This window comes from Taudactylus pleione, unplaced genomic scaffold (assembly GCF_031769625.1).
Source record: "Taudactylus pleione unplaced genomic scaffold, aTauple2 ptg000032l, whole genome shotgun sequence".
NCBI lineage: Eukaryota > Metazoa > Chordata > Amphibia > Anura > Myobatrachidae > Taudactylus > Taudactylus pleione.
Genome location: NW_028284434.1, coordinates 47,487,181 through 47,507,540, shown reverse-complemented (window position 1 = coordinate 47,507,540; position 20,360 = coordinate 47,487,181). Strand labels below are relative to the sequence as shown.

The 20,360-nt window shown below is 44.5% G+C and overlaps 1 protein-coding gene across 4 annotated transcripts in view; it reads left to right on the top strand.

Annotated features, from left to right (window-relative positions):
• USP31 (ubiquitin specific peptidase 31) overlaps window positions 1-20,360 on the top strand; it is a 61,067-nt gene that overhangs the window by 3,904 nt on the left and 36,803 nt on the right. The window lies entirely within an intron of this gene.

The window sequence follows — 20,360 nt, the reverse complement described above, 5'->3', positions numbered from 1 at the left end:
TCGCCCTGCTTGTAAGAGCTTACATTCTAAAAAGTTAAGATAGCTTTAAAGCCTGTTAGGCTTGGGTACTAACAAAAATATCTCCACAATAGCATTATCAAGAGTTTTATCACAATAAATTTCAAGTTGATAGAGAATTTATATTAATATGAGGTCTTTATTAAAAAATTAGGTTTATTCCACACAAGTTTAAAACAGTGGCCCTGATTCAGAGCCGGACGCTCTGACAGAGCGCTCGCTCTGTCAGAGCGTCTTTTTTTATTTTTTTTTATTTTTATGGAGCGGGTGACCAGCTACAGCGAGCGGCCAGGATGATGGTCGCGATGGTTGAGACCATCGGGCTTGCGATGAGACCCTTGTGGTAGGGTCTCGTGGCAGCAAGCCCCAGAGAGCTTTCGGCTCAAACAGAGCCGAAAGCTCTCCCACCGACATCACTTGTGGTGTCAGTGGGGCCGCCCCCAAACGGTAGGTCTTCTCATAGGAACGCCTCCGTCTGGGCAGCCACCCCCCGACCCGCCAACCAAAGGGGGGGCGTGCTGTCACTCAACATCGACAGCACGCCCTCTTTGGTGCGAGACCCGGAGCAACGGATTGTCCGTCGCTATCCGGGTCTCGCGCATGCGCACGACGGAGCCGGCTCCGTTATGCGCATGCGCTCTGGGCTACCATCTACCCGGTTGCGAGCGCTCAGCGCTTGCGACCGGGTCTGAATCAGGCCCAGTGTGTGTAAGTGCTGCTGGCTGAAACATTGGCTGCACTTTTTGGGCCCGATTCAATTCAGCGCAACGCTGTATAACCCCGGGAGGGAGCTCCTGGAGTTATTCCGTTCAGCACGCTGGTTGTTCTGACAGTTGCCGGGTAAGTCGGCGAATGCTGGTATTCTCCCACGTAAGTGCCGGCTGTAGGACTGTTAGCGCCGCACTAAGCAGGAAAACAGCCTCACGGACGACACTTTTGTCGGATTTCTCCTCGCACCCCGAGGATGGTGCAAGAAGAAGTTCTTCAGTCGGACCGTACAGCGCGCTGAATTGAATAGCTCTGAGCGGTTCATCCTTGGGCTATTAAGCATCACGCTGAATTGAATCGAGCTCTTTGTGGCTTAAACATGACATTCAATTTAAGACCTGTATATTGCATTTCCTATATCATGTATGTGTTTATGGATTTATGTATTTATGCATGTGTATAAAGATATAGATATATATTAAAATATACAAACATATTCTGGAATTGAAACCTCTTTCCATCCCTTACTCCCTTTTGCAGCAAATGAGACTATACGTATTTGTATTTTTACTTGGGTTTACTATGGTTACGCTGCTTTTTAGTTCTCGGTGTGCCTGACCTGCATCTTTGCAGTTGGCAGGTTACATTCACGTGACAGCTGTAATCGCTGCGAATTGTGAAACATATCTAGCTTTATACAAGATAATGTCCTGTTTTGTTAGAGGCATGTGTTGAACAACAGCTGATAAAACACTTGTAAATGTATATTAAGCGCATACTTAAACACAATCGTTTGTGCCTTTTGTCTTTCCATTCGTTAAATGCATGGCAAGCTTCAATGTGTATATATCCGAAGTCCTGCTCAGAATGCCAACAACCGGGTAGATCTCTGCTAGGAAAGGAGTTGGGAATGGCTGTGTTAAGTATCATTAGGAACTGTTAATTATCCAGTGAAGTACTGTATATAGGAAGGACCTCCATCAGACTCCATGGCAAGAAGATTAAAATAAAAATGGGGAATTAAAAATACATGCTTGGTATGCATTCGAGAACAGCATCAATGTGTGAATAGAATATTTAAAAAGCCTATTGGTTTGCATGATTTTTCAAAAACATTTTGAGTACATACTGTATGGTGATCTAGCCTAAAAGGCACACCACCATTTATCCAGACAGGGATCGATCACTGAAAGACTGGATCTCTGAGCAGTTTGTAGGAGGATTAAGGAACAATTTGCACAATGTACTGTAATCTGGCTAAGTGACTACTATCTGGTGATCTTGTGTATGCTTATTGGTCAGTGTATTATTGGTTCTGTAGTTCTAGAGTTTAAGGTATTAGTTGCTGTACGGTTATCAGCCAGTTTTGCCTATGTCTTCCCAACCAACATAAAGGGAATGGGGTGAAGAAATGTATTAGAAGCGGTGCCTTAGGATTACTATAAATTTGTGTAACTCCAATAGTGACATACATTAGAAATATAAACTTTTTTTTTTTTTTTTTACAATATAGTGCATTCAACATAAGTGACACTATGGGGGTGATTCTATTCAGCGTTATGCTGAATATCCCTGGGAAGGAGTTCCCGGAGCTATTCGATTCGCCGCGCTTTTAGCCAAACTAAAGCATTTCTTCTCGCACCCTCCTGGTTAGAGCGACTAAAGCTGGGCGTTTTCTCCGACTTAAGTGGCTTTAGCTGGACTTAACAGCCGTCTAATGTGGTCGATTCAATTAGCCGTGAGGGTCGTTGCTTGGTGATGCTGACATTTCCACACCGTTGCAACTCGTCCTCTTCTGGTCTGATCTCGCCCTGGACTCAGATTTTGTATGTAGAACTTGGCAAGAACGGAGGTACCATAAGTGCGGCATATAGCTGCTTGTGAGACGAGCCAACTCGCTCCTTATTGATCCCCCGTCAAGTACGCTTTATAGAGGGCTATGTCACAATAAACTGCTATTTACTATTCACTTGCTCAAGAATTTTTTTACTTTTTTTTTTTATTTTTTTTTTTAGTTATTGCTAGTGAATGTAAGTTTTATATAGGCCATTTTGAATCCTATCTATTAGGACACAATGTCCCTTTATTTTGTTTATATTAATATTATGAAAAGAATGTTCCATAGTGCAGAACAAGTTGTATCAGCACATTCACCTGACAGCCGTGATTGGTGGCGTAAGTTGATGTGTGTGTGTGTGAGCAGTAGAAAGATTCCTCCTGTAAACACACTTCCAGAGGTTTATTTTACTTGGCTATTTGAAGTCTCTCAGAGATTGAGTATATGTGTGCAAGAATAGAAAACATTTTTGTTAAGCTATATTATACGCCACTCACATTATGTTAGTATGGAAACGAGTGGAGAACCACTATGTAACCCCACCTCCAGCAGCATACCTGAGTTAGGAATGCCGCAGCGCTGACAACAAATGTCTGCAGCTCTGGATGGGGGGATTGATACATACGGGGTATACAATTAGCCACTATAACGATAAGTTTTCTCCGGAGAAAACTTTTCGCACCTATCGCCCAAATTTGCTTTTTAACTCATGTAAGCGTGCTCCTTTTATCGTGCTATCCAATTGCAAAACCGGAGATAACCAATTCGCATGATAATTCTTGCATGGATGACAGGCGATAAATACTGTTGAAAATGGGGAATCAACCTGTACCCTCAAAAAAGTAAAAGTACGGTAATGGTATAGAAATGTATTAGTGGACATAACCCAAGGGTTTGGGGTTATTAAATTGTGTCCAATGGCTGTTATATGTATTTTTCTATAACTGTGAAAAAATGATAGGATACAATATTTAGTGGCCAAAATAAATGCTGTAGATAAATAAGGGGTACATTAAAATAGGTGTAAGTATATTTTTGTGTCATTATAGGGCATTTTAATTTAAAAAAATAAAATTCAACCAGTTGCCTGCAATACCTGTCCCACTACTTTTAACCCATTTCCAACACTTTAAAGTGGGGCATCCACTAGACGATCTACTCCCTGTCCAATCTCTAAACGATTTTCCCTTGATTTTATTCCCTTGAAATTTTGTCTTTCAGTCTGAACGATTTGCAATAGATCAAGTGAAATTGACCTGCATGTTCAGTCGCCTGACGAGACGATGAAACGACCAGCGGGAGCGCGTATCGTTGATCGTTAACGACCAAACCATGCACAATTTATAAACTATTTTTAAACGATTGAACGATAACGACGTCGTTATCGTTCAATCACCTGCTGAAATCGTGTAGTGGATGCCCCCCTTAAGTTTTCACCCCAAAAATGACATGTCATTATTGCCCAAATTAAGCTAATTAAAAAATATATATATATATTTGACTAATTAGTCATTAATGAGGGTGTCCCAGTGCTTCTGAACAAAGTCCTGAGATTTTTAGCAAAAAATAGGGGTTTTGTACAATTGATCACCTGCTCAGAGTTGGTGAAAAGAAATTTGCAATAATTCCTATACCACTTTTCGCATATGTGAAAACCGTGTCTAAAAGAATAGCCCGATAGCCCTTTTTGGAGAGAAGTTTTCACCGGTGAACACTTTTTGCAGCTAATTTGATACCCCCCATATTACTAAAAAGGTGGACATTTAGTTACCATTTATTTTCTTTCTTAGAAAGTGTTAGACGCATTCGTTCTTGGGGGAAAAAAAAAAATACTGACTACAAACATATTTTTAGCTTGTCATACAGTATCATATAGAAGAAATGCTTTCTGCAGCATGAGCGTCCTTGGAAAAATTGTGTACAAAATTGCAGTTCATAAAATGAGAGCATTTCCATGGAGACAATTTGACAGACATGAAATGATGTATTGGCCCTTGTCACCGTTGGGCTTATTAGTGCAAAATAAGGCCGAAGACTGCTGCAAATCCATCTAACAGAGCTTGCTTTAAAGAGTATAGCTGTAAAAACAGCTATTAGTGACACTTAGTCTGTGCTTTAGATGTTTTGTCATTTTAAATAATTTAATTTACTTTCAAAACATCTGAGTCTAAACCATCGCCCACAAAGTTAGTTGTGCTCGATCCGCACAATGTTATCCATTCATGAAGAGTCACATTGGTATAAATAATGCAGAGACTGTGAAATTTATTGCTCTCAGTGAAGATCTTTTTATATAGCCCTAAATAAAATTCAGCCTGCAATAAATTCACATGCGTGCCAATCCCTTTTATAAAACACCCAACACGCAGAGTATCTGGCCATTCTCCTTCTCTTACTAGAAACACGATTCTAATCTGCACATATCTCATAACCATTCCTTCAGAGGACTTTGAATTCAGTGCATGCATAGTATAGGGTGGTGGGTGTGGTTCTCCCTCCTCTAGGTATTTTGTAGAAATAAAAGCATAATGACACCCACACCTTGTCCTTGAACATGTCGATACTTCTATTTTACGTTTTGTAAAATGAGATAACCCCATTCTTGTTCGTATTCCCACCAGAATAGGTTTGTACATGCTGTGCAGCCTCTGGCTCAGAAATGTGATTGTGCGTGTCGGGAAATTCAGATAATTTTGTAATTGTCCTCATCTACTGTAGATGATGGTGACCTGTTTTTGCTGTTGACCTGTTGTACCCACATTTGGGTGCTTTTTTTTTTTTAAGTAAAAATGAACAGTTAGGTTTTTACTTGGATCTTCCTGCCAAGTTTGGAATTCGGAACGAGGCGAAACGTCATCTTTCGCGGACAATCTCAACATTTTGCCTCGTTGGAAGATCAGAGCCAAAACCGAAGCACTCATCTCAATGATTTGTCTAATGTATGTAATTAATTTTCTATGGGGCTGAATCAATTCAGCACGTGAACGCGCCGGGAGGGTGCTACCGAAGCTATTCAATTCAGTGCGCTTTTAGGGCGAGTAAAGGGTTTCTACTCACACCCTCCTGAGGGTGCGAGGACAAATTGGACTATAGTGCCGTCCGTGAGGCTGTTTTCCAGCTTTACCAAGCGCTAACAGCCTCGCAGATAGCACGTAAGTCGGAGAATGCCGGTTCTGGCGACTAAGTGGCAGTTCACCCAGGTTGAGTCGCGAGAACCGGCATTCTCCGACTTAAGTTGTAATAGTCGGACTAAATTGCAAGGTGAGTTGAACATCTCTGGGACCAACTACCAGGCACTTTTTACCTCGCTGAGTTGACTCGCACCCAATTTGACTTGCCAATACTATGCTGAGAGAGCATTCTTAACACGTCCACTGTGTATCGCTTAGCATTTTTTTAAATTCCTCTGTTCGGGGGGGGGGAAGATTCAATTCTCAGACGTCAACGTGAGGTGACGTTCCAGAACATCACATTACATATGTCTGCACCCAATATACATGCTACAATACTGGCTGTGTGCAACCTGGCTTTGTGGTGATGCTCGGTGGCACATCACTGGGAATTCAATTCTCCACTGACTACAAGAATCGCATTAGATGGCACTATGTGTTAGGACAGGTTGGAACGACCTGCTCCTAGAGATTTTTCATCCTGCCTTGCAGGGAAAGTGGTGGATTTTGTGTATGATTAGTAGAGCTTGTGCGCAGTAACCAGTAAAGTTAAATGGTCTTATTAAACACACTTGGATGAAGCAGAGAGCTCTGGAGTCTTGTACATGGTCATCACCTGTTTCTATATTGCATGGAAAAGGCAGCTTCCAGGTCAAAATAATGCTAGTTGGGTTCAGTTTGACTATATTTGCTCTTGTCCGGGACAAATTCTGCTCTAATCTTAGCGAATATATAGTATATGTTATAAAGAAAAGTATCAGTAAATCAAAATTTCTGAGCTATGGTGGATGAAGCTGTTCAATAAGTATGTCTGTTGCTGCTTTACTACTTATGGCTGAAAGGAGCGGTGGTTTTATTTTAGTTGTCTTCAGCAGTATTACAGCAGAATGCCGATTTATACAAGCATGATCTACGGGAACCAAATTGTATGTATGTATTTTTTAAGCCGTGCAATAAATGTTTTGTTTGTATTGTACAAATCAGTGTTTTGTTTCCTTATTTGGTCAAATTATGTATTCAATGGCATAGTAGCCCATAAAAACTATATGATGTCGTAAAAATACTTGCAGAGCTTAAAACCTGTCCAATTATCCGAACTGCACTCGCTCCCAATTAAGGCGCGTATCCAGTACATGAGAAAAATGAGCGATTGAACAATTATGACATCGTTATCCTTCAATCGCTCATTAATTGTGCAGTAATTATGCTGGCAACGACCAATGATGAGCCCTCCCGCTGGTCGTTGTCTGCATTTGTCATCGCCTGAACATGCAGGCCAACCTGACGAGATTGTCAGGTTGGGCATTTTCAGGGATGAGGGAGGGAGCATGCACTGAACGTCATATCAGTGTGGGCACATTATGATGATGATTGATTACAAAGTTGTAATCGTACAGTCGATCCACTCTTGTGTAGTGGATTCGCACCTTAAGTTGGGATATTTATTCTCTGAGAAAGGCACTTGTGTAATATGTTGCCATTAAACTGTCTCCTCCCACTTGTATCACATTAGTTGAGCAACGTTCTATGATGCACAGCAGTCAGGCAAAACACATATACATATTAGGGTAAACTTATGCTGGGTACTCGCTTAACGATGTGTACGCAGCCGATGTGTCGTGTGGCGGGTGCCGGCACCAGCAAATGCGTACACACTTGCTCATGCCGGGAGTGATGGCGTAACATTCAGCAGCATGGCCCCCGCTGATCATATCGCCTGACGGACCTGCATGCAGGTCCGGCGGGCGATGTTGCTGATGACGTGTGGGACTTCGCATTGTCAGCAACATAGCGGGTACACACTGCTCAATGTGAATGATATGTTGACCGAACCACTGGATCGGACGACATATCGTCTAGTGTGTACCAGACTTTAGATGCGAATTCTGTGGTGAGCGCAAAGTTAAAAGAAGCAAGTAACTGCACCTTGGCAGAACCATGCTGCACTGCAGGTGGGGGAGATGAAATGTGCAGAGAGATTTAGCTATGAGAGGGGTGTGTCGAAACTCAAATCTGTATTACAGTGTGAAAGTAAAGTTGTCCAGCATTGGAAAAGCAGCCAGTATTTACTCTGCATGCAAAAATAATAGATGTATGTATTTTCACCCCTTGCATCGCAATATGGTTTGTCCAGGTGCAAAGTAACTTGTATTTTTTTGCTTGGCTCCCAACTCAGAATCAGCCCCTTATTCTGGCTACCCACTGAACGATATATCGTTCATACACCTGATATATCTGTGAACAACGTCGTTCATAGATGTATTGCATCGGCCGTGCAGAATGGCAGATGCAAAATATTGTTTACATTTGCCCGTGGGCCCACGCGACTGACCGACTCATGTTGGCCACTGGAATCCGTTAAAATGACATCAACACTGCTTTCTGTGGCCAGACATATCGGTTGGCCGATTGGCAATTGTGTTTGCACAGCTGCATACTTGCCAGGTTGGCCGATCCGTTGGCCAAGTGTGTACCCAGAATTGGTGTTCACCCTAGGATGTTTCAGTGCTGACCACTGAGGAGGGCAAATTTTAATGTTGAATGGCACAATTTTGGACATGGCGTGTGGCTACAGATTTTGTTAGGGATTGTAGGGTGTAGTATTCTATTTAATCCATAATTCTTTCCCATTCAACCCCTCGTATACACGCTCAATGCCCCTTACACCTCCCCAAATGTCCCCTCAATGCCACTTAGATCTCCGTAAATGCAATTAGGCCACCCCATATGCCCCATCGATCTTTTTCTCTCGAAAAGGGAAGAGCATGTTTTTATATTCGGGAAAGTGGCAGTGCGCCACACCCTAAAGCACACCATAAACTAATACAAGCTGGCTGTTTATAATGAAGTGTGAGCAGACACTCATGCTTCATTATACAGATGTTGGTTATGAAACCCACAGTCACCTGCACATAGGGGAGTTGACCGAGTGCTGATATAATACCTGAGATTGCAGGCCATGGATGTAACTTGGCGCTAGTGACATTCTCATTAGTACTGTGTACCCCAGTGGTGTCACCAGTTATTAGTGCTCAGGCTGTATTCTCAGGAATGTTCGATCAGCCCAAAAGCTAGCTGCTTCCACTTTGTGTAGGTGACTGGGGGGCGAGGGGATTTTAGCACAGCCTTGCATACTACTGGAATATATAGGTAATTACGGTACTCTCATGTCTGAAGGGTGCTCAAGAAGGCAGAGGTCAGATTCTTGCTGCCTCCTGATTGCAATTCAAACAGTCATAATTTGTTCGTGTTCTTGAGAAATTGATTGTCCGGAAATCACTTCTGATTGTAATTAGTTGAACCAAGACAGTGACCTCTAAAATAAGAAAAGCTAAGAGTATTTCTTGTAAATGCTACAGTATTTTGTTGTAAACACAGTTTGGTTACAGAACTCTGTGTGGAATCAAACTAAGAGGAGTTCCTGCCTTGCTCTATTTTAATAATCACAGTAACTTCACAGAAGAGGCCATAAAGAAGGGTAATTAAACTGTCCAAGTACAGTAGCAGCATACACTACATGGCCAAAAGTATGTGGACCCCCTTCCAAATTGGTGTGCATGGCCATTTCAGCCACACCCATTGATAACAGATGCAAGTAAACAGCTATGCAGTCTCCAGTGTCTGAATGTAGAATGGGTCATACTGAAGAGCTCGGTGACTTTCAGTGGCACTTTTCCAACAAGTCAGCTTGTTAAATTTCTGCCTTAAGGTGGGTACACATTAGACTGTATTTCGCTTTGTCGGAAGGATCGGGCCAACCTATTGTCAAAATTTCCTAATCTTTACACACTATATAAGGCCATGTCTGCTCCCGTTTGGTCGTCCGTTGCATTGTCAGGTCGTCCCTACATGCAGCTCAATCTGACGATGCGACTGACAACCCCATGCCAATGGGGTGTGGTTGGTGCCGACATGTCGGGCACCGGATCGTGTACTGTGTACCGGCCACGCTATATGTAGGTCTGCCGTCCATCACATTGCTGGGTACACACATTGTTTAGTGGAAATGTCCAGGACCAATTGTTTAGTGTATAGTGGAAATGTCCAGGACCAACAACAACTCAGCCATAAAGTGGTGTGGGCCACTAGAGCTCACAGAACAGGGCCACCAAGTGATGAAGCATGTAGTGGGGGAAAGTTGCTTAAGATCATTTGCACCACTCACTACCAAGTTCCAAACTGCCTGAGGAACCAACTTCAACACAAGACCTGTTAGCCTGGAGATTCATGCATTGGGCTTCCATGGTAGAGCAGCAGCGCACAAGGTTCACCATGCGCAATGCCAAAATGGAGTGCTGTATAGCAGATTACCATAGGACTCTAGAGAATGGAAAACATGTTCTCTGTAGTGATAAATCATGCTTTAGCCTCTGGAATTGGCGAATGCAAGGAGAGCTCTTTATGCACTAATATTTACAGCATGTGTATAGTTTGATGGGATAGGTACAGGGGCGGATTGGGCCCCCAGGAGATTGCCCGCTGAGCCGGACCCCTCTCTCACTAAATTAAAGGAGAGAAACCTCTCTGGCAGGGCCACCCGCCGCCGATTGGACTGTCAGTTATTGTCAGTGACTGCAGAGATCCGATCAGCGGCTGCTCTTTCTGTCAGAGCCATGGCCGCGCTCAGTGCATTACTCTCTGAGGCAAGCTGTGCCTGCCTGCGCCGCGGACAATCAGTGACAACAAGCAGTCTGCGGCTGTGCCTGTTCCGCCAGTGTTACTACACACATTGATCGCCCGCGTAGGCTGCAGGGGAAGATGGGGCGGGCTGAGGGCAAAGAACTGTATGTAGCAGCTGGACCTCTTTGTAGGCAAGCTGAAGCGGGTGTCCCTACTTCCTCTATGGGCTCCTCCACCGTCTGCCTCTTACACACACAAGGCAGGACCTGCTTCCTCTGCTCTGGACGGATAGGTGGAAGCAGTGACCAGTGAGCACCATAGAGCAGGCTAGCAGTACAGCCAGAAGACCTCAGTTCAGCAACAGGTGGTGAGTGGGGGTGAAAGGGGCTGGATGACTGGGTGTTGGTAGTGTAGGAGGGGGGTGTCTGGGTGTTGGCAGTGTAGGAGGGGAGTGTCTGGGTGTTGGTGGTGTAGGAGGGGAGTGTCTGGGTGTTGGTAGTGTAGGAGAGGTTGTCTGGGTGTTGGTGGTGTAGGAGGGGGGTGTCTGGTGTTGGTGGTGTAGGAGGGGGGTGTCTGGTGTTGGTGGTGTAGGAAGGGAGTGTCTGGGTGTTGGTGGTGTAGGAAGGGAGTGTCTGGGTGTTGGTGGTGTAGGAAGGGAGTGTCTGGGTGTTGGTAGTGTAGGAGGGGGGGGTGTCTGGGTGTTGGTAGTGTAGGAGGGGGGGGTGTCTGGGTGTTGGTGGTGTAGGAGAGGTTGTCTGGGTGTTGGTAGTGTTTAGGGGGTGTCTGAATGTTTCTTGGGTTTAGATAGTAAATGAAGGGGGGGTGTCTGGGTGCTGCTGTGGTGTTGGTAGTGAATAAAGGGGGTTGTCTGAGTGCAGCAGAGATAGTGTATAGTGTTCACTCTAGGTCCGGCAACAGGCAGGGCACCGGACCTAGAGCTAGGGCACTTCTGAGAATAGGGGGCGTGTCTTTATGACGCGACCCCTTTTCGTCACCTTCGGGAGCGTACCCGGCACTTACGGACATGCCGGGCAGCCCCCAAGCGCTATGGTCACAGTGACCCAAGCCCCCAATCGCTGCGGGCATCCATTCACTGAGGGTGACCGCTGCGCCGTCTTTTTCACCAAGTGTCCCGCGGGTGGAGACTGAACCCGCAGGCTTCGGAAATAGGGCAGGGCGTGGCTCCCTGCTAAAACAGCTTAGCAGGAACGCTAAGTGTATATGGTGGGTACTGTAGGATTGTTGGTAGTGAATGAGGAGGGGTGTGTCTGGGCTGTGCATTGGTGATGAATGTGGGAGGGTGATTGGGTGCTGCTGGGGTGTCATTGGTGAATGAGGGTGGAGGGGAGTCATTGATGAAAGAGGGGAATGTCTGGCTGCTGCTGGGGTGTTGGTAATGAATGAATGCGTACGTGCAGGTTGGGAGGCACCAGCCACTATTTTGCCTCTGGGTGCCTCTTATGACCTTGCACCTCTGACACTAGTCATCTCCTATTCAGTCAAGAACAGAATGTCACCTCAAGCCAGTGCAGTGGTTGCCTCCCTTTGCTGACATAATTGCTTCAACTGACCGGTAGATTACTATGTAAGTACAGGCCCTCTTTATACTTTGTGACAATCACAAATATACTGCATGGTACACCGGCCTTTTGGTGTTGTAACATGTTAATCATATGCACATTTTACTGCTAACTGTGAAGCTTCCCAGCCATTGTTTCACACTCATACAGTTGAAACATACAGTATGTGTTACTTTGCAAGGTGATAAACATTGTGCTGAATTTGGCTCCATGTCGTATATTAAGTAAACACTATAAGGAAGGCTATTCATGCATTTGATTGGGCAGCTACTAAACAATCAGCCACATCAACATACCTTAACTGAGTTATGTGACTGCACACACGCTCTCTGACACTGACTGAGCCACCACTGTGAGAGAAGGAGGATGATGGAGATAATATGGTGGGGGTGTGAGGGAAGGAGGATGATGGAGGAGAGGATGTGGCCGGGGTATGAGGGAAGGCGCAAGATAGTGGAGAGGATGTGGCCGTGGTATGAGGGAAGGAGGATTATGGAGGAGAGGATGTGGCCAGGGTGTGAGGGAAGGAGGATGATGGAGGAGAGGATGTGGCCAGGGTGTGAGGGAAGGAGGATGATGGAGGAGAGGATGTGGCTGGGGTGTGAGGGAAGGAGGATGATGGAGGAGAGGATGTGGCCGGGGTATGAGGGAAGGCGCAAGATAGTGGAGAGGCTGTGGCCGGGGTGTGAGGGAAGGAGGATTATGGAGGAGAGGATGTGGCTGGGGTGTGAGGAAAGGAGGATGATGGAGGAGAGGATGTGGCCGGGGTATGAGGGAAGGAGGATTATGGAGGAAAGGATGTGGCCGGGGTGTGAGGGAAGGAGGATGATGGAGGAGGAAAGGATGTGGCTGGGGTGTGAGGAAAGGAGGATGATGGAGGAGAGGATGTGGCCGGGGTATGAGGGAAGGAGGATTATGGAGGAGAGGATGTGGCCGGGGTGTGAGGAAAGGAGGATGATGGAGGAGAGGATGTGGTCGGGGTGTGAGGAAAGGAGGATTATGGAGGAGAGGATGTGGCTGGGGTGTGAGGGAAGGAGGATGATGGAGGAGGAAAGGATGTGGCTGGGGTGTGAGGAAAGGAGGATGATGGAAGAGAGGATGTGGCCGGGGTGTGAGGAAAGGAGGATGATGGAGGAGAGGATGTGGTCGGGGTGTGAGGAAAGGAGGATGATGGAGGAGAGGATGTGGCTGGGGTGTGAGGGAAGGATGATTATGGAGGAGAGGATGTGGCTGGGGTGTGAGGAAAGGAGGATGATGGAAGAGAGGATGTGGCCGGGGTGTGAGGAAAGGAGGATGATGGAGGAGAGGATGTGGTCGTTGTGTGAGGAAAGGAGGATGATGGAGGAGAGGATGTGGCTGGGGTGTGAGGGAAGGAGGATTATGGAGGAGGAAAGGATGTGGCTGGGGTGTGAGGGAAGGAGGATTATGGAGGAGAGGATGTGGCCGGGGTGTGAGGAAAGGAGGATGATGGAGGAGAGGATGTGGCTGGGGTGTGAGGAAAGGAGGATGATGGAGGAGAGGATGTGGCCGGGGTATGAGGGAATGAGGATTATGGAGGAGAGGATGTGGCCGGGGTGTGAGGAAAGGAGGATGATGGAGGAGAGGATGTGGCTGGGGTGTGAGGAAAGGAGGATGATGGAGGAGAGGATGTGGCCGGGGTATGAGGGAATGAGGATTATGGAGGAGAGGATGTGGCCGGGGTGTGAGGAAAGGAGGATGATGGAGGAGAGGATGTGGCTGGGGTGTGAGGAAAGGAGGATGATGGAGGAGAGGATGTGGCTGGGGTGTGAGGAAAGGAGGATGATGGAGGAGAGGATGTGGCTGAGGTGTGAGGGAAGGAGGATTATGGAGGAGAGGATGTGGCCGGGGTGTGAGGAAAGGAGGATGATGGAGGAGAGGATGTGGCCGGGGTATGAGGGAAGGAGGATTATGGAGGAGAGGATGTGGCCGGGGTGTGAGGAAAGGAGGATGATGGAGGAGAGGATGTGGCCGGGGTGTGAGGGAAGGAGGATTATGGAGGAGAGGATGTGGCTGGGGTGTGAGGAAAGGAGGATGATGGAGGAGAGGATGTGGCCGGGGTGTGAGGAAAGGAGGATGATGGAGGAGAGGATGTGGCCGGGGTGTGAGGGAAGGAGGATTATGGAGGAGAGGATGTGGCTGGGGCGTGACTGAAGGAGGATCAGTAACTGATCAACCATTAAGTTAGATCAGTCTGCAGCCTAGGGCTTGGGTGAGCACCAACCCTCCTTATTGGGGAATAGCCTGAGCAATCTTGGACAACTTTGAGATGTACCCAGCTCTTCCCAGTACTTTCAGCTTCATGGCACTCTGGAATTGGCATGTCCCTGTGGAGGCGCTGTCCTCTGGACTGTAAATAAGAATGCACTGGTCTATGTACTAATCCTTGAAGTGAGATATAGTGGATGGACATAAAGTACCAACCAATCGGCTCCTAACTAATTTTTGAAACAGTGACTGGAGCTGATTGGTTGGTACTTTATCGCCATAAATTTTTTCTCTATCCCGGGCTTGGTACATAAACCCCGCAGAGCGCGTAGGATGGCGTTTTATGTTAAATAGTTAAAACTAATAATAGTAAGTATGATGATTTCCAGGTCCCCCCCAGCATTTTTCTGACCACTTATTGATGTGATTATTTGTTATACAGTCCCTGTTTTTAGTTTATTGAGCTGTTCTACTACGGCTACGTCCAGTCGGGTTTCTTCCCTCTCCCTTGCTTTCCTTTTCAATATATGGGAAAATGGATGAGACGTTTTGTTGTACATCTCTTTATTATAGGTGTGCTATACATTTGCTAATTTTTGCAACATTGTATGTTTACATGTTTAGACCACTGTGTGGGTCGCTATTAATTATATTGTCTCTCATCTCTAATAGGTTTATAAAAAATAAATAAGTATGACGCTAGATTGGTTTCGAGAGCTGATGTTTCGAGGTAGATGGGAGTGTGGGAGGGGATGTGGGTTTCAGGGCTATAGGATCTATGGTATTATGAGAAGGGACATTTAAGGGTAGAGTCTAAAACAGACAAGTGGTGGTGTTGCCCACAGCAACCAACCAGATTCTGTTAATAATTTTCTATTATGCAACAGAGAAATGATAGCTAGGATCTGATTGGTTGCTGTGGGCAACACTTCCACTTTTCATTTTAAGAAACTTAAGTAAATCTACTCCCTAGCCTTTCACGTCAGCATTATGCTGTGTACTTATAGCAGGACACAATATAGCAGTGAAGTGAACTTATCTTTGTTAGTAATTAAAAAACTGGAGGAGACATAAGCCTTACACCAGCTTTGGCTTTATTAGTGATGAATAATACTTTATTACCCTCCTAACACACCATTTTTGTCCCTGCACATTGATTACCGCTCTTGGTCAGTCCCTTCCATATGCCCTTTATATGCCATCACACTCTACCATAAGCCCTTATAGACTTTCATCCAATCTTGAGGCCCAATATATGCCATCAGACTAATTCAGATATGCCATCAGACACATTAAAAAAAAGATGCCATCAGACCTCGCCTCCTCCACAGACTCCACCCCCCATCTAGTGCTGCTTCATAAATTCCTGGTCTGGTTTTCCATCTCAATCCGGCCCTGGATAGGTATAATGGTTTGGAGTGTTTTTTTTGTTTTTTTTTGTTTTCCTCATGGTTTGACTTTGGCCCCTTCAATCAAGTGAAGGGAAATGTTAAATCTGCAGCACACAATTACTTTGTAGATGATTGTGGCAACAATGGGCCTGATTCTGAGGTTCAATCTTCCCCTTATGTGCCCTGAAACTCCCACATTTGGTGCCCACACTAACACTGGTTCTGGACAATCCATCTTTGCGTGCACCATCAACACTTTGGCAGACACCGTTTCTCTGCCTGAACTTACCCTTTGTGACTGCGGCTCTGCCTCTGAGAATGCAGCAGCTATCACTGACATGCCCACATGACAGATATTATTGTGCTCACTGCAGGCCACCATCCAGGAATGACCATCTCTTTGCCTATTGGTTTTTGATACCTTCTCTAGCGTATGCACCAGCCCCTTTGTGCGTATAGTCAGGGAAACTCATAGGCGTTTTAGAATATTTTGCGCATGCGCAGTAGCCAATTGCACAACTAAGTGAAGAATCAGGCCCAATATATGTCCTGTTTCAGCATGGCAATAATCCTGTGCACATAGTGAGGTCCGTCCATATAATGTTTGGTGTGAAAAAAAATTGACCTCAACATTGATCACCTTCGGGCTAAATTTGAATGGTGACTGCGAACCAGGTCTTTAAAGCCCAACCTCACTAGTGCCGTGTCAGAATAGATGCCAATCCCTGTATCCTTCCCAAAATAGGGATGGCTGTTAAAACAGCAAAGGGGCAACCAACTCCATATGATTCCCTGTGCTTTTAGAATTGGATCTTCAACAGGTACATATGGGTATGATGTTCGGTTGGCCACCCAGCTTCCATTTGGAATAGTTTTCTGGAGGTGCTTTTAGACCACAGTTCAAATTTTTGTTTTTCTAGAATACGTCTGGTGACTGTTTTTCCTATATTTCCAAATCTGTGGGTGATCATCCCCTACCATGTCCCCTGTTGGAATGCCACTAAAAATGTTTTGTGAGTGGCGACCTGGCAGGTATATAGCGTGGAACAATGATTGAGAAGTAAAGTATCCTAGAGCTTATGAAGACTACTAGTAAAGGGAGTCTAAAAGATGGAATGTAGTTATTAACTCTGCTCTTGAGATGCCAGCACTCAGAATGCCAGCGCTGGAATCCCAACACCAGTCACAATCCCGACTGCCGGCTTCCCGATGGTAAGTATTGGGCTTAGGGGGAGGGTTAGGGGTTAGGCACTAGGGGGGAGAGTTAAGTTTAGGCTGCGGGAGAGGGAGGTTAGTTTTAGGCACTAGGAGGAGAGGGTTAGGGGGAGGGGAAGAGGAAGGAGAGTATACTTGCCTCCTTCTGTTGGGATAGTGACCCTGTTGGGATCCTGAGTGTCGGCACCTGGTACCCAGCCTCTAAAATACAGTGAGAAGTTCTATCATTTAAATAAAATTTAGATGTTTGAGGCCCAGTAGGTGAGTGTCAGGTAACTAATTTCTCCCATTTCTCTTGCTTCTTTAATACAAATGGTATTCAGGTCTCTATAATTGTCAATACTTGCATAACTAATCAGTGTAAAAATGTATGCAGTATCAGTTTCCTCCCTTCATTTTTATTGGCTGTCCATAGTCCCTTGTATGTAATGAAGATCTAATGGGTTGCTGTTACACATTGCCTTTTTACATGTTCTTTATACAAAATATGTTAATAGCTGAAAACTTTCAATAAGTGTTCAACAGCGTGTTTAATATTATACCGTTTAAAGCTGCTTTGCTACCTAGGAAACTTGCCGTAGCTCTTTGGGCTGTTCTGGTCTCTTTCTTTTTTTTTCTCTGTGGTTCCTTCAACATGAAATCCTGATTTTTATAAAAAAATGTTTTCTTCGGATGGGAGGGGATTTGTGTGAGAGAACCATTCACAAGACGCAGTCCTCATGGTTCCACCCTTCTCAGTTGCTGTTAGAAACTGAACAGCCCCAGAAAATATGACGGCCCCCTGGGTATCTGGCTTAACTTGATAACCCTCTGAAGGGCCCTTTATTATCCCCTTGTTCCCCTGCCTGGTGGACCTGACGCTCCATTTACAAGATCTTCTGTGCTTGCTTTGTACTCCTTACCGGTCATTTTTTTTTATTGTCTTATGTTTTCATTCTGTGCCTTGCAGCACTCACAAGCTGTTTAGTACTAGTCCCCTTTTACCCCCTAACAATCCTACCCATTGTTGTGATCATTCTTGTAAAAATGTAAGAGATGCGCTGCCATACGGTATTGTGGGTATATTGTTTTTCCTTGTATTGTTTGTTGCATTTCTCCAAAGAAAACTTACACCTAAAAAAAACAAAAAACAACTTGACCATTCATGGATAGTGTCTTGAAGCATAAATTGAGGAATACTTGGAAATTGAACAGCAAAGTGCTGAGAAAATGGACTGTGGGCTGTTTGTAGCTGAAAGCTTTGGCTGTAAAGGACATGGCATTACGACACCACGCTGACAACCAGCAATTACTGTCTCTGCAGCAGCCGTTCCTTCTGATGCCAGTGTGAAAGCACCAGGCAGAGCTGTAATAAGACCTGTTTAGGATTCTATACATCTAATACATCTCCAGCTAATCGGTCCAGTTTGGAAGCTCTCTGCTTTGTTGTGTGTGTTGTTGTGTATGTGCATCATTCATGACTAAATGCCAGGGCTGCAATTCTAAGACGGGGTGGAAAGATCCAATATAAACACGATGTTTGACGGTGCATGCACGGTTAGCCTGTTATTAGAGAGAAGCTTAAAAGTACAGTGATTGCAATGTGAAATGATGGCACTAGAAATTTTTGCTGCAGACCCTGGTTCAGTTCCACTTGTAGTATTGGGATAAATTTACTAAGCAGTGGTTCTGCTGGAGTTTGAAACCCCTGCACATCGCCGGCAGATTGAAGCACCAAACCCCTGAATTTACTATTTACTTAGTTTTGATGGGGCTTTGTAAACCTCTTCGATTTCCATCTGTTTTGCAGCAGTTTTCTGGTGATTTTGGTAAAAATTCCATTAAACCGCTGCCTCTGTCTGGCCAATCAGAAGAATGCTCACAATACACTTATAAGAGCAATCATTTTGTATTGAATTAGGAGGCAGCTACTGTACTGCAAAATTGATAATTCCTTTATGATAGAAATACTTTTTTTTGGGGGGGGGGGTTTAAAATTGTTTAATTTTTTTGAGAGCAAAACTTATTAATTATATTAAAGTGGCAATATTGTTAGTAGAAAAGAAATATGCCCGCGCTCGGTTTTACCCATATCATACATGGTACCAGCAGCATGGCAATATTAATGCCATATATGTGTACAAAACAGAAAAACTTTTGCTATCGGCGCTAACAATAATATACTGCAAATTTATGTGTGTGCAGCAAATAAAACAAAGGGGATTTTGTCATGATTTGATCAAAGCATTTAAGCCTGCAGCCCAGCATCAAGGGACCCCATTTTTCTGCAGGTCCCTAACACTAGCATATATGCCTAGCACATCATCATTTGCTGCGCACACATACATTTGCAGTATATTATTGTTAGCGCCGATAGCAATATTGTTAGTATCATTATTTTATTTTAATTTTTTTTTAATAACTCGCTAAAATAAATTTTATGATTTTTCTACCAGTTATATAGCCCTAAAATAATGTTAGCACCATAATATGTTAATACGCCAGATAACCATTAATATTGCCCCTTTATAGACCTGAGAATGAGCAAAAGGCGCAATATGCCACTTGTTACTTATAGCCTGTGCAGTGATAATTGTAAACTCTAATTAGCATAGATCTTTTTTCTCTTTCACTAAAGACAATGAAGCAAAGCAAGTTTGGGAGTAAAGAGTGTCCCATTTATTTGGCAGAGCCAATCACTGGAACTGTCGAATCCTCTTCATTCGCTCTCATTTGCAATTTGTGATGAGAGGGAATTGAGGACATAAATATAATAACACCTTGACAAAACTATTCTGTTTTAGAACAAATGGCTAACTTTATATTAAGGGATTTTTTTTTATGTATTAATAGCTCATGTGGAAGTTGAACCTCCATAATACAGTATAAAATATTCTGTTAAATGAATGTTAGTATTTATGTAGCTGAAACATATCTCTATATAGGAAACCCTAAATCTATTTGTGATTATGAATGAGATAATTTAAACATCCTTAATATTGATAAACAGTTCATTGGGGGTAGGACAGGGGAGTTCAAGTGATCGCGATGTTGAATAGCTCCGGGAAGGAGGACCCGGAGCCATTCAATTGACTGCGATGTTAAGCTGGTTATGGAGGATTTCAGCTCGCACCCTCCTCATGTGAGAGCAGAAATCAGACTAAAGTGGCAGCAGCAATGCTCTTTTACAGCTTCCCGTCTGGCACTTAAGTTAGAGAATGAAGGTTCTCGCGACTAAACACCCTGCTTTGGTCGCGCTAACCGGCATTCTCCAACTTAAGCGCTTCTATTTGGACTTAACAGCACGCTGTTCAGTCAGACTAGAAGCACTCAAGTCGGTGAATTGAATAGCTCCGGGACCTCCTTCCCTGCGCTATTCAACATCGCAATCAATTAAATCGCCCCCATTATAAATTAATCAAGTCAAAAAATAATTGATACGAAATCTTATAATCATACTATTATGATATGGAACTGTGAGCACACCCAGGTGTTATGTTGCACTTGCAGAAGTATCTTGGAAGAGTTCCCGGTAGCCCCTTCTTGTTCTAGCAAGTCCTGAGCCCAAGGACAATGAGATTTGGTAATCTGTTTGCTAACCTTAATGACCTGATGA